Below are 14,762 nucleotides of genomic sequence, written 5' to 3' on the forward strand. Positions count from 1 at the left end.
TGGCCAGATGTATTTGTTATATTTATATTTCTGGCTAAGCTCATAGATATTATGAGAAATAGGCAACTTCAGTAAATGTATGCCAATTTTCTTTTTGTAAATAACCGAATCGCGGCCCCAAATATTTATCATGGCACGTCGCAATATGTAGGCTAAAAAACAATGCAGCCACACAAAAAGCACGCACACAAAACACTTCAGGCCCAAAAGATTGGCATAGTGTGCAGTCAGAGTGGGCCAGAGAGCGGCTTGTGGGCTAATTGCGCTGTTGCCGCTGTCAACAATGTGGCAAATGGCCCAAAAGATGACAGCCTGCGCAACAAAGCCAGCTAGAAATTGCCAATTGGGCAACTGTATTGAAGAGTCTCGAGCCTTCAGCCAGCAGCCGCAGCAGGTGTCAATCAGGTTGACCCATAAACTGACCATAATTTCTAGTCAGAATTTTAACTAAACAGCCAATTATAAGTCTCTGCGAATCTCTCGCAAAAATGAAGCGTTTCGCAATTTAATTATAAATGATTTATGACTCAATTACCGTTCGAAGAAGAAGAATCCTGGCCTTTGACTAGTTCTTTATTTCGCTTGCACAACACATGGACTTAAACGCACTTTGAACTGGAAAACTTTTGGCAGACTTTTGTATTTTGCCCAAATTTCTTCTATATTTTGCCTTTAATTTTATTTATTTATTGGCGGCTGCCTGGCAGTAGGCAGCGCCGTTTGCAAGTTGGGACTTGATGGCGCCCGTGACGTATGCTATACAAAAAACACGCTCGAGCACACATACATAAATCGCACACTTGGCAAACACTTAAACTTGGCTGCGGCTGCGGCTGATTTTGACTTCCGTTTGCTGTTGTTGTCCTGTGGTCAAAATTGAATTGTTGCTGCTGTTTCTGTTTTGTGCAACAACTGGAAGTGCTTAAGCCTCATGTACATATGCACACACACTCACACACACACGTGCGCGCACAGCCATTGTTGAGGATATTTCATTAATGGAGAAAAGCGCGACGCGTCGTTCGTTCCGTTCCGTTGCGCTGCTTCGTTTCGTTTTGATTTTCGTGCGCCCGTTAGCCGCGACCAAACAACACAAATATCGAACGTGAACTGACACGAAAATTCGCCAAAAACGGGCGCTGCCACAATTCAGACCTTCGTTTAAGCCCGTTTCGTGCATATACCGTTAGCTACGAATCACACACGAAGTTGTCGACTTCGAAAAAGGTACACAACAGCGCCAAATGGTCGTTGAGTGAACTAAAGCATTGAATTGACAGAGAGAGATTAGTGAGCGCTGTGAAGAGTAGCTGTTGTTTGAGAGAGATATTCCCAGCTTTCTGAAGGGGAAATGTGCGAGGGTAAGGTACTTTTGTATGCTAAAAGGCTGGGTTATTTGTGGCATGATTTCCCCAGCTGAAGCATTTTCGAAACTTTGTTCTGACAGCTGAGACAAGAAAGTAATTTATAAAGTAAATAAAAAAATTAATTTATCTATTCAATTATTATAAATTAAATAACGTTTTAGTTAAATAAATGTAACTCCACGAAAATAATTTTAAAAATATTCTTAAAACATTTTTTTTATATTCCAAGTTTCTTTACTTATTACAGCATTTTTCTTGTTACAGTCCTACTAGCTTACAAATTTAATATATTTTGTAATATTTTATTTAATGGCTACACTTGAAAAATACATTCTTAAAAAGAAATGGTTTGAGTATTCGATCAATTGGAGAAGAGCTTTGTGTCGGTACATTCTCCTTATTAAAAAAGCTTAAAACCAAAAAATACAGGGTAATTTTTATGAAGCAGAGACATACACCAAAAATAATTTTTGCATCGGTTAATCTTAAAGCGTCTACAAAAATATTAAAAATCTCTTTGGATAAAAGTTGCAAAAAAAGTTTCAGATGAAAGTTTCGGATTAAAGTTAATTTAAAGTGTTCGTAATTTTAGCGGAGGTTCTTGAACTGACTCATATGATTTGAACTGACTAAAAACTGAAAGCTGCCTAAGACTTTAGATATTTAAAATGTATAAAATAAAGTCTTATTTCTAATGCCTAAAAATCCCTTTGGTTTTAGTATAAGGAAAAAGCTTTGAATAGTCGCTAGTTTCATTATTTGACAACAGGTGAAATTGGATGATAAAGAATTTGAATAAAATTGAAAAACAGCAGATAAAAGGGGTTTGTAGGCTGTTAGTGCAGGAATCAGTACAATTTTGATCTATAATCTTAACATATGTCATATATCACTTAAAAAATTGTTCAATATGTAAGTTTTTATATGTGTGTCGGCACTTTTACCACAATATAAATTGTAAACACGCATTGACAGCACTTTCCCACTGTTGTAAAATTATTTGTGTGTGGTATTTATGAAGGTGCCAGGAGAAGGCAGCTTTTGCTTAGTTTTCACTATTCGAATTTGAAATGGAACTAACTTTACCTGTGGCTAAAAGCATAACGTAATTCAATTCAATTTGAGTTTTATACGAGTCATTTTTCTTGAGCCATTCAGGCGAACAGGAAGAGCAGCAGCACTAACCTATGACCCACTGCTGGAACGAGGTCAATGGCCAGAAACAATAAAAGAAATTGGCCCACAGGCAAACGCAAAGGGAGACTCGGAGAGAGAAAAAGTGAGGGAGAGAGAGAGAGATAGAAAGTAAGTGAGGGATAGACAACACTGAGACCCGACTGATACGATGCGCTTAAACGTGTGTGTGTCTCTCTGTGGCTGTGCGTGCGTGTGTTTGCTGTAAGTGCAACTGACTGCTGCTGACTTATAAATCATAATTTCCAGCAAATAAATCCTTCACGGACAATTTAACCTAGGCTGTGGCAAAGTCAAAACTGCAACAGCCGCAACTCGGATCCGACTACGATTCCTGATTCTGTTGCAGATTCCGATTCTGTTTTTGATTTCGGCTGCTTTACAATAAGCCTGCTCTGCTTTTTTATTGTTCGCTCCTTGCCAAGGACGCAATGCCATAAAAAGATAGTAGTAGTGTGTGTGTGAGCTGATTTTCTGCTATAGACAAAGCGTTGAACACTCAGCAGCAGGTTTTGAGTGCCTACTTGAAATGATATTAATTTGCTAGAGATATGCACACTCCACACCTTTCAAAAATATTTTGAGTAATGCATTAGCTTTATGGGGAGGCAGGTGCAATTTGCCTTAGTCCAAAGAGTAATGAAATGATTTTGCAGAAGTTTAACTAAACCTGTGTGTGAGAGCTGCGTGTCTGCTATTGATGAAGTGTTGGCTGCACATTTTGAGTACTTGGAATGATATCAATTTCATGTTACTCAATGCTTGAGATGTGCACATTAGATACCTTGCATTTTGAGACCCCTATTTCTGAATTTGTAAGTGTGTAGCAGCTGCTGGGCCAACAATTTAATTTGCTATAGAATCTTCTATCATTGTGCTAATCTGGTATTGATGCCATCGAAATTAGAGAAATGAGATGAACTGAATTAAGTTCAAAGTGCAATGGATAGGAAGCTTATGCGGGTGAAATTGTGGTGATGGGTTTCGCTCAGTTTAAGTATTTATTTTGCATTGTTGGCTTCATTTACTACTTCTATAATTGAAAATTTATCAACTCTCTTAATTGGATTTTAAGACGCTAAAATTGTAAACAAATTCAAAAAATTTAAAACGTAAAACGGTCACATCAAGAGTATTTCTATTAGCTTCAAAATTTTGCTAAGTTTCGTGGCAAAAATCAAAAGTATTTAGACTTGTTAAGCTAACAGTTCAGTAGCTTCTTGCCAAAAACTTAAATAAAATGACAACAGTAAGCAAACTTTAATATTCAGCAGGATTTTCTTGTTGATTTGTATCTTTTTGTTGAATATTCAATAACTATGTTTTTTGCATTTTTATTAAATTATTTGTAAAAAGTTAATTCCTTATTTATTTTTATTTATTGTAATTTATTGATATAAGAATTAAACTGTTAATATTTTAAATTGTGTAACGGAAAGCTTCTGGATATCAAGATAATAATACAAAATAATATTTATTGAAATATGTATCAGGATGTATTGGGAACTCCAGATATTTACGCAAGCTGTGCAGTTAAGTTGGCGAATGTTTATTTCATTTTGAGTTTGTCATTTTGGGCAATTGTGTTTGATTTGTGGTGCTTCTTGAGGTCATTCGATTTGCTTGCGTATCTGCAATTTGGGACTATCAACATTTGGTTTAGCATCTCGACAATTTCAAATGACACAATCTAAACATTACAGCAGCAACAACCGATTTGCTGGGCGGACAGCTTAAGTAAACACACCCGCTGCCTACATGCAGCATGTGCGTGTGTGCTTGGCATATTACTTGTCCACGAAATGCATTTGACATCAGCATGCACGAGCGTCTAAGAACCTCTCTCTCCTGCGGCCCGCTTGCTCCTAGCAGCTAATTAAAGCGCGCACGCGTGTGATATGCCACGCCAGATGTTAGTCTTACAAATATATGCCCGTGTGTGCGTGTGTGTTTGTGTGGCAAGGGGCACACGACTCGGTCGCTGCAGCGAACATGTCTCACTGCCAGTCGCAACACGCGCCGCATCTTTATTCTAATCTCAGCCGCAACATGCTTTAAATTTAGCATAACACCAGGCAATGAGGCAGTCTCAGCGACGGGTCGGGTGTACGGGGCATTTCCATGCTATAAGGTCATAACAAGAACTTGGGGAGCTGCCCTGCTCCGGGGTGTTTGAACTAGGCGAACAGCTCGTGTTTTGATTTCATTTTGTCGCCGCGAATGCCGTGAAAAGGTAAACAACAATTTTTTTATCTCTTCCCTTCATTTTATATATTTTCTTTCACATTTTTTCTTCATGCCCGTGCCTGTGGCATCAGCACTTAGGCATGCAACTTGTCACACACTCTCTCTCTCTCTTTTTCCCGCACTCTGCTTTTATTTCAACATAATCTGCCTAGCTTAAAGCAAAGCTTGTACCTCCTTTTCATAATTTATTAAAAATTTTCAACTTGGTTAGTGTATAGGTAATTCGCATACATTTTCATTTGCGCATTTTCGCCCCTTTTGGCGTTTAGCAAATTATTCATAATGAATTCCCAATGATTTTTAATAATTGCAGAATTCGCGAAAAGTGCGCGTCGAACACGAATTTGTAGCTGTAATAACAAGTCGACCTATTGAAATAAACATCATTTCCGATTATTTTATATGTGCGCCATGTTATATTATTTTTGTGGCAAAAGAAAAATGAAATAGAATCGCTAAAAAGGTAAAAAACAAACATTGAGTTTTAGGGCCTGCAGTATAGTTACAAAATACATTTATTTGCTTGGTAGAGATTGACTGACTTATATATCAGTTGACGGACTGCCAGCCTGACAACGTTAGCGAGTTATAAAATTACGAATCAAATGACTTTCTGACCGACCTAACTGACTGATTGATTGAATGTCAAACTAAATGAGTCAATCAACAGGTAACGGAATTAAATGTTGATTGGTGGACCTATTTGACTGATTGAGTAACTAACTAATCTGATCGACTATCAGATTGACTGATTGAGAGAAAGACAGATAAATTGACTTATAGAAAGTCAATGTATAAATATAGATTTAATATCTGACTGGTAAGATTGACTGAGTGTTAGTTACGGGATTAGGGACAAACTTATGATTGATGGACTGACTAAGCTAATTGACATTCTGAGCAAGTCTAACTTATAAACTGACTGACCATCTTAGGCATTCAATGATTGACTGCTTACAGACTAACCGGTTAAAGAATTGAATCACTGACTGACTGATTTTCAGAATTTAGTGCAGATGCTAAAATGACCTATGCTGCAATTACCCGCCTTAGGAAAAGGAATGTTTATTAAAAAAGAATATTCCTTGTTGATAAGAAACCTAACGAAAAAGTACCGTTTTTGTGGCCATCAGACGTTAAGCTTAGATTGGTAATTTACAAAACTACTGAACAGGCTCCTGATTGCTCGTCCGCTTATCTAGTTTCGCAGTACATAATAATACTTAAATATTGTATGACTTTTTGTTATATCCTCAGTAAAAATAATCTGTTATGAACAAGTAAACTTTAATTAAATAAAAATATTCAGCCCCGAAGCAATCATCGATAGTAAAGCTTAAATATTTAGACACATATTTGAGTTATTTCAATAAAAATAAGTTACAGTATATTAACTTTATTGATATGCATATAGATTACAATCGATGCAGGTTTCGTAATAAATATTTAATTGATGTGCTTGGGCAAATTTCAATGTAATTCTAAATGCATAACGCAACAAAGTTATGGAAAATAAATTAAAAATACATAACTGTTGATGTTCAAAGACCTTAAACAAAGGGCATCTGTCAGACAGACTAAGCCGCAGGACAAACAATTTTGGCTGACCCGACGTTATTGTTAACAAAATGTTTGGTGTTCATTTTAAAGCTTATCAAATGCTGGCTGAAAAATAAAAACAACAAGAGGGGAAAAAGAAGCCGAATCAAGCTGGAAAAATTGCATAAAAAATAAATTTGGCAACAATAACAAAACGTGCGGAATAAAAATAAATTGCTAGAAATGGGCACAAAAACCAGCCAAAACAATATGCGAAGATGTCGAGGGGACTGGGCGGACTGCGGGGGCGTAAAACGTGCAGAATCTGCGTATGAAAATTTTATGTGCGCTTTCACTTCTTTTTTTAGTTGTTGAATTTATTTTACGATGCGCATGCAGAAATGTTTTTGTTTTAATCCAATTTCAAATGGTCGTTTTTTCCAATTTTTTGTTTCAATTGCAGTGGAAAATAGTTAAGTGATTGATTTAGAACTGCATCAAGGCCACGCCCTCACCGTGAGCAGGCGGCAAGTTAAATTGATTTCAGCTGAAGCTACAAGAGTTGAGCCAACAATCGAAGCGCTTCTGCCCCAAAAAGCAGCCACGAATGCGGTGCAAAAATTTATTAACAACTCAATTTGTTGGCCAAAATGCAACATTGGCCATAAATTCAAAGTTCAACGTTGCCTCCAATTTGATTTTTGTTTATTGTTCTACAAAGAGTATGGCAAATGCATATATAAACGTTCAGGGGTGGCATCGAAAGAGTGAATGCCACACAGGATGCGCTCCATTCGCCATGTTGGAGCAATCAACAAACGAAGCAACCAAACAGGAGTTACGTATAGCAAGAGAGAGTAGTTGACGGGCAGATACCTCTTAATCATTTTGAGAACTACCTAACTAAGCACAGCCTTAAACTATTAGTCGTGATATGTATTCGTATTTAGTATAAGGAAAGTCATCTTTAAAACAGCATTGATCTTTGAGTAACTTAATATTATTAAAATTATATCTGTCTATCTGACGTTCGCATAAGATATATAGGCTTTTTAAGGCATATTTAATATATGTGAAATACTTAAGTTACAAAAAATATTCATGACAAACCCCAAATCCAGCTGAATTCTTTAAGGTTAACAGATAAACAAAAAGTTATACAGCATCCGCTCTTACTGCATATATTTGTTCAGGTCATTCCATTTTAAGTGTAACATATTAAGGAATAAAATTAAGATACCCACATTTCTTAAGGTTTACAGGAGATACGCCAATAGCTTGCCATATTTATGTTGATTGCTGCTGCAAATCAAAAGTTGTCAACATCGTGAATTATGCATATGGAAAAGTGAGTTGCATCGATGACATGTTCGAGTTAGCTGTTAGAAACCCATTTAAAGCCAAGTTAAAGCAGATAAAAATTGCATTTGAAATTTAAATAAATAGTACTTGAGGCAAGCGACACGACAACGCCAAACGGCAGCCGCAGTGGCATCTTTAAATATTGACCAACATTTGTAGTCGTGACTGCATAAAGTATTTCCAAAGCACATTTGCAGCAGCTCCCTAAATACCTCAGGGCTGTCTAGCTGGGGCGCCCCACTCAAGCCACAAAGCAGCCATTAGGCAACTACGACTGATGCGATGGCAACGCCAATGGCTGTCACTCGACAAAATGGCGCGCACACTGAGACAGGGAGCCAACGTACAGACACAGATACACATCCATATATATATATATATATATATATATATATATATATATGCATGTCAGCATAACAGTAAAAAGGCTGAGCGCTTTGTGTAACTAACTGTATGCAAACTGTGCTACGCATCAGAGGCTGCCGTCGCCTCTTGAGTTATGCGACGAGTCTTAAGTGATGTGGAGTAAAGTCTGTGCCACAAAGTAGGCAATAGATTTGTCTGCCACGCATTTACTTATTATTTACATACATATTAATTTGCCTTCTGTTAGCGTTGACAATTATGCGCTTGCTCACTGTACTGCCTCAGCTGTCTACTAAATAACATTTTTAATCACACGCAAATTGCGCTAAATCATTTTCTAATTGCCTCCTCGCCACTCGCAGCGAGACATCCTTTGCTCTTAAATGAGTTCACACATTTGCGCCGAACATGTTTATGTCTGCCTGACGACGTGTCGCCAAATCTGTATGCCAGCCGGAACTCGTCTGCACATACACATCCGTACTCTGGGCACATCAATATGCTAAGACACATGTGCGGAGTACATTTGATGCCCTATCGAACTGATAGCGTAGTCCTCTTATAGCATATGGGTTGTCATGTTGAAGCTTTCGTCTACTAATAGTTTTAGTATATTTAAGGACGACCTTCAATAGCTTCGTTAGAACTGTATTTAAATGCTTTAAAAGTGAAACATTTCAGTATAAGTTGAAGCTGAAGCTTTATATATAAAATTATATATATTAATTAAATATTATATTAAATTATATATATTAAAATTAAATTGCTTCCATAAGCTGTGAAAAGTCTGTGGTCACTTTTATGACATATACATATATCTTTATATTAAATGTAATTTGATAAACATAGTAAATTTAAAATTTTCATATTAATAAATTGTTTTGTATATCAGTAAGTAAATATTTGGGGCTCTTATGAATTTCCAAAAAAAATAAGGATATTTAAAAGTCTTTAATCTCAAGTTTATTTTCTTTTCAGCTCAAGCTTTGACTTGTTTGCTCTTAGGCGCCTACAGCTTGGCTGCTAATTACGCCAAAATATGTATGGCTGAAGTGTGTGTGTTAAATCCATATTTGGCCAAATTTTGGCAAGGCAAATGACCGCCTCTTGGGCGCCCTGCCAACAGTTTCTTTGCGCTGGCTGCTGCTCTACCACATATATTATGGGCCTATATACGTATGCAAATGCTCACTTATATAAATATATGTTTGTATATCATACATATTTTGGGTAGCTGTTCACGACAGCTTCTATTGGTCATTAGCCCCCAATTAGTTATTGTTAATTTGTCGTTTGCGATACGTAACGGAATGCATCTGTTTGGTATTGTGGTGCTGAGTATCTGGGACCAGAGGAAATGCAATTAATATCACATATCATGCGAAATTGTTTGGACCGTTGAATTAATTGATTTCCATGTAGTGTTGGCTAACGCGGTTTGGTAATGCTAGCAATGAATGTATTGAAATTACTAATAGCTGTGCATCTGGCAATAGGCAAGTCTCTGCACTCATCGTTTAGTTAGGAAAGTAAAATAGATTAAGCTATAAAAACAGATTTATTTCTATCTCACTAGCAGCCATTAGGCGTTATATAGGGGGTGCATACTCACCTTCGCGAACGCCAAGTTTATTGTTGTAATGTGTTCAATTCAGAGTTTGTCAGAATTGCTTTTCAATCTATGTTATGTACCCCATTTATAGCCATTAGCTCGATACAGTGTTGGTTGAGTTATTCAGTCTCTATGAATACTTCAAATTTATATGGAAAAGGGAGCTTAGGGCTGTCTTTTAGTTTGCATTTTCCCCTGTTATGGCCGCAGACTCACCTACCAAAATATTTATCATCATCATTATGCGAGTTCCCCTTCAAGCAAAATTATTTTACTTGCGGTCGTGTCGTTGGCTCCGGCCCCCAATCTTGGTTTGACTTGGAAGTCGTGGCTCATCTGCGCGTATGTTTGAGTATATTGTTTATATTTTGGTGGCACGCGTGGCAAGTGCAGCTACAGCGCGCAAATGTGGCAAGCCGCTTAGTCAGGCACGTATCTGCCTGCGGGCTAAAGGGGGAGAGACAAGCAATTTCTTCATGTGGCAAAGTCAGCGACGAGGCCAAAGGGTTGTGCACTTGTTGTCATCATCATCTTCAACTCGATCCACATCATCATCATCATCATCTTGAGAGTATAAATAACCTCTGTTTTGGGGCGTCTTCGTGAGGGCTGTGCAACAACTGCAACAACTTTGTTGTCGCTTGTTGCTGTTCTGCTTGGGGCTTGACTGACGATGACGATGATGACGTTGATTAGGTTGCACTGAAACAACAAATTCTTTCTAAACGACACACAGCAACTGTTGTCGAAGTTGGAAGCTCTGATTGACTGAGTGCTGCAACACCATCCAACATGATTGATGTGCTGCTGTGGTTGCATTTCCTGCATTGATTTCGTGGCAAATTTATGCAAATTTATTAATACCACAGTTCTGGGTCGACTGTTCATATTTTATTCAACAGCTCAATATATTTTAGGGCCAACAGAGAGAGACAGAGAAAAAGATTCAGTGTCTCGATCTTACTCCTGTAAAGCCTGCTGCTGACGCCTGTTGAAAAATTGCGTTTTAATTAAAAACGCTCAAGTGCACTTAAGTGTGCGTTTGCCAGCCACGTCAACAATCAGAGGCAGCAAGTGTACACCTACAACGAGAACACAAACAAAAGACCTTAACAGCAGCAGCAGCAACAACAACAATTAAGAATACAGTGCTCCGATGTACAAAAAGAGGTACAAGAGGCAGCGACAGCAACAAGAGCAATGGGCTGCAAAATAAATAATTGAAATTGCAAAAGTCGACAAAGCTATACACTATACGACGCCACTACTCAAATTGGAAAATTTTAAAATATACAAATATTTATAGACATATTTTAACTCTCAAAATGGCACCTGGTCAAGATAAGTTGTATAATTAATCTTTTTAAGAAAACTATATAAGGGTATAACGACACCGTTAGCCTATTCTTTAATATTTTCTGTTTACAAAATTAGTTTTATTATTGAAAATCAAGAGCTCCAAGCAAAGGGTTCTACTAAAAATTTAATGAATAAGTATAAATTTTTGTATGTATATTTTTAAATTCAAATTCCAAAAAAATTCAAATGCAAACTAAATTTTTATTACTCCGAAACTGGTTTATATAGTCATAATGACTTGCAAATATATTCTTCATTCTTCTTATATATCTATATATATATATATATATATACAACTTAAAGAAATAACAAAAAACTTAAAAAAGTATCTATGTATATATATATATATGTATATCTTAACCATCTCATATATGTAAAACTTAATGATAGTCAAGTCTAAAAATGTGTGGGTTTGAAGCAAGCTTAACAAATAAATAAATTAAATATGTTAGTCCTTTAAGCTCTGCCTTAGCTTGCATTTAATATACAATTTCTTAGCAAATTTCCTGCAACTTTGTAATTTTACGTAATGTGAAGTGCCCAATTTGGGGATTAGAGCATTACGCGTGCTCACATTGTCGCTTCATTAAAGTGCCAAGTCGTGCAGTCTGTGCTCTGGTACTGTGTAGAGGGGAGGAGGAAACACCCTTTGCTGCATTGCTGCTGTCTTACTGCAATTCGAAATCCCAAGCGACAGCAGCAAAAGGAACAGTGGCATAAATAAAGGGGCCAGGGGAAGCTGCAGTCATTTCCTCAGTGAGGCAGTGAAGCCTGTCGCTGATAAGCTTCAAGTCTCTCTCTCCGTTTGAGCATGTGTGTGTGCAGGAAACAGGATATGACATATTTAATGTGGAACAGATGCGTATATCTCTACTTTTCCATTTTATTTCAGCTCAGCAACTGTCTTCGTCAGCTGCAGAGTGCATAATTACGAATTTCATGGAACTGATAACGCATAAAATTAACATTTTAGTGAAATACAAAAAAAGCCATTGGTCGAAGGGTCAGAATAACAAAATGGTTAATTAAATGCAAATGCAAAGTGCTAAACCATAAGGGATTATTCATCAATGCAGATTTTCGGCTTGAGGGAAAGCAAACGAAATGAGCGAAAATATTTTTGCCATGAGACTGAAAAGATTATTCATCAATGCAAAGTAGATGAAAAATTGTGAGCCACAGAAAATATTATTGATGCAATGAATAATGAATAAAAATGTGTATAAGTAGTACAATAATTATTAAATAAAAGAGATTTTAAGCAGAAAGGGGAAAAATGCTTGAAGTTTTCTTCAACTACAAATATATATAAATATAAATATATAATCTATAAAGCATACTAATTTTAGCTGACCGTTAAAAATAATTTGATCAGTAATATGAATAGGTCTAAGAAACAAGTGTGTAAAGTTCTAGTTTCCAATAAATTATTTTATCAAAAGAACACACTACGCACTTTTAGCTTGGCTGTACTATGAGCTGATCTATGCGAATTATTTAGTTATTGATTACTAAGTATATATCATCGAAAAATATTAATAATCTGGGTGTTTATTCAAAAAGTTTTTAGTTAGTTTAAAATCTCCAATTGCTGGGAAAAATGGCTTAAAAAGCAAGACAAAATTCAAATTGTAGGAACTAAATAAAAAGTGACAAGCTACTGCGTGTGATATAAATAAAAAGTTTATGTAAATATTTAAGTCTCTAGCTCTTGTAACATATATACAGAGGAGTGAATTATGCCACGCCTACTTCTATATTTTACATGCATTTGAACAACAATATTATACTCTGAATTAACATTAGCTTCAGGGTTTAAAACTTAAATTTAAGGATAAGAAAGAATTTGCATAAAAGATTGATATTAAAGAACGAAAAAAAAAATACATGGAAATATAGTTTGTTTTTACATTTTTGAATAAACTCAAGGCTAGAAATGTTTTCAATAAACTTTTAATATGTTACAGAACTTATAGAGCGAATCGAAGTTTTTTTTGAGTCATCTGATATATAACTATGTTTGCCATAAATCAGAGTATGTTATCCAGGGTGTGGATATGTGAAACTTTTTTCAAGCTTTCAGTTGCTTTAATGGCAGCTGACCTAATGGCTGACCAGTGTTTTTTGTTCTCTTCTCTACTATCTGGCTGTAAGGCCGGGCTCCTGGCGTGAAGGATAATACAGGCGCAGCTCAGCGAGGCGTAGGCAAGTTTTTTTTTGTCTATGCCTTGCTTTATTTTGAGTTTTATTTTTTATGACTGGGCGTAAATGCATAAAAATGAAAGCAAGCGAAACTCAAGTGGTGCTGGTTGGTGGTTGGGTGGGCGGCTTGTGCCACCGTGGGACCAGTGGCTAGCCACGTGCAGTGAAAAATTCTGAAAAGTTGTTTCATTTGGGCTGCGTGGCAGAACAAAAAGAAAAAATAAACTTTCAAACTAAACCGCAGTGGCATTAACAACACTTAAAATGCCTGCAGCGTTTTCCTTTAATACGAGTGGACAGTCCTCAGTGTTTTTGTTCCTTTGGTCGTGTTCTTTTTGTTTTTGTAGTATATTTTTTTATTTGCCACAGCCACAGCAACTTTTTGTAGGACACTTGAAGCGGCTCTGTGCCAAAAACTTTGTCAAGGGTTTTCGCATCGCACTCTAAACTCATTTTGATTTAGTCGTCGTTTAGTTTATTTTCACTGCAAATTTGGTTTATTTAACAATATACATACATATGTATATAAATTTACACTTTTTTAGGCGGCAAGTGTAAATGAGTGTAATTTATTTAGCGCTTTGCATTCGCTTTCAGCTGTGAGACTCAAGTGTGAAAATCCTGTAATCTGCTGTCTTTAAGTCCCCAGTCCCCACATTAAAATGCAGAAATATTGGCCTGTGATAGATGACATTTGAATGAAAATGGAAATTTATATAGATTTTGGGCAAGCTAATCATAATTATAAGTCCCGAAAGAGTGTTAGCTATTATTTAATAGTTCGGTTTGGTCTCTGCATGCAAATGACTTGAAAGTAAAATAATTTCCTGACTTCAGTTATCATTCAAATAGAATTAGCATTCTTTTAACTCATTTCACTTAAAAGTGTCTGAAAGAAATCTAATTTGTGAATCTGTATATTAAAAAGTTACATTTAAAGTGTAATTCAAATAATAAATACAATTTAATTTATTTAGGTTAAAATGCTGATTCATCTCCGAATTGTTAGCTAAGTTTGGCCAAACAAAAACGACTTGACTTGAGCTGAAAGCACTTTTTCTTTGGAATCGCTGCGTGTAATTTATTTGCACTTCACTTTGTGGCCGCAAAGCTCCTCCCAAACACTCGAGCTATCGCGAAGACTGAAAGCCAGGGCATTTTTATGCCAAAAAAAAATTAATCCACGTTTTATTAGACAGCTTAAGAGCGACTAAAACGCATTTATAAAAACAAGTCCGAGTTCTGGCATAATTGCCAGCAAATTAGTTTGCTTTTGCATGCTGCACTTGAGCGAAATAATTCTCATGCATTTTCTTGGCGAATTGTCTGCGGAAGCAGGGCAGCAGGCGGTTGGCTTTTTGATTTAAATTTGCTCATTCAGTATTTTCCTGCTACTGCATCTTTAGTAATTTTTGCACATTTTTTTGTGCTTCTCAAAGTTGGTCAGTTGGCTTAATTAGAGTTCGCTGCCGCCTGGGAGCTGCGGCTGCCGCTGCTGCTTTCCCCCTTCTCTA

At 36.6% G+C, this 14,762-nt stretch overlaps 1 protein-coding gene across 1 annotated transcript in view; it reads right to left on the reverse strand.

The window, feature by feature from the left end:
• Positions 1 to 1,441, reverse strand: part of LOC111602729 (neuroligin-4, Y-linked) — an 80,478-nt gene extending 79,037 nt beyond the window's left edge. The window contains exon 1 of the mRNA XM_023319976.2: positions 536 to 1,441. The gene's annotated coding sequence lies outside the window, so the exon portion shown is untranslated. The remainder of the gene's footprint in view (positions 1 to 535) is intronic.
• Between the last annotated feature and the right edge of the window lie 13,321 nt (positions 1,442 to 14,762).

This window comes from Drosophila hydei, unplaced genomic scaffold, assembly GCF_003285905.1.
Source record: "Drosophila hydei strain 15085-1641.00,03,60 unplaced genomic scaffold, DhydRS2 tig00008147-arrow-arrow-pilon, whole genome shotgun sequence".
NCBI classification, from domain to species: Eukaryota; Metazoa; Arthropoda; class Insecta; order Diptera; family Drosophilidae; genus Drosophila; species Drosophila hydei.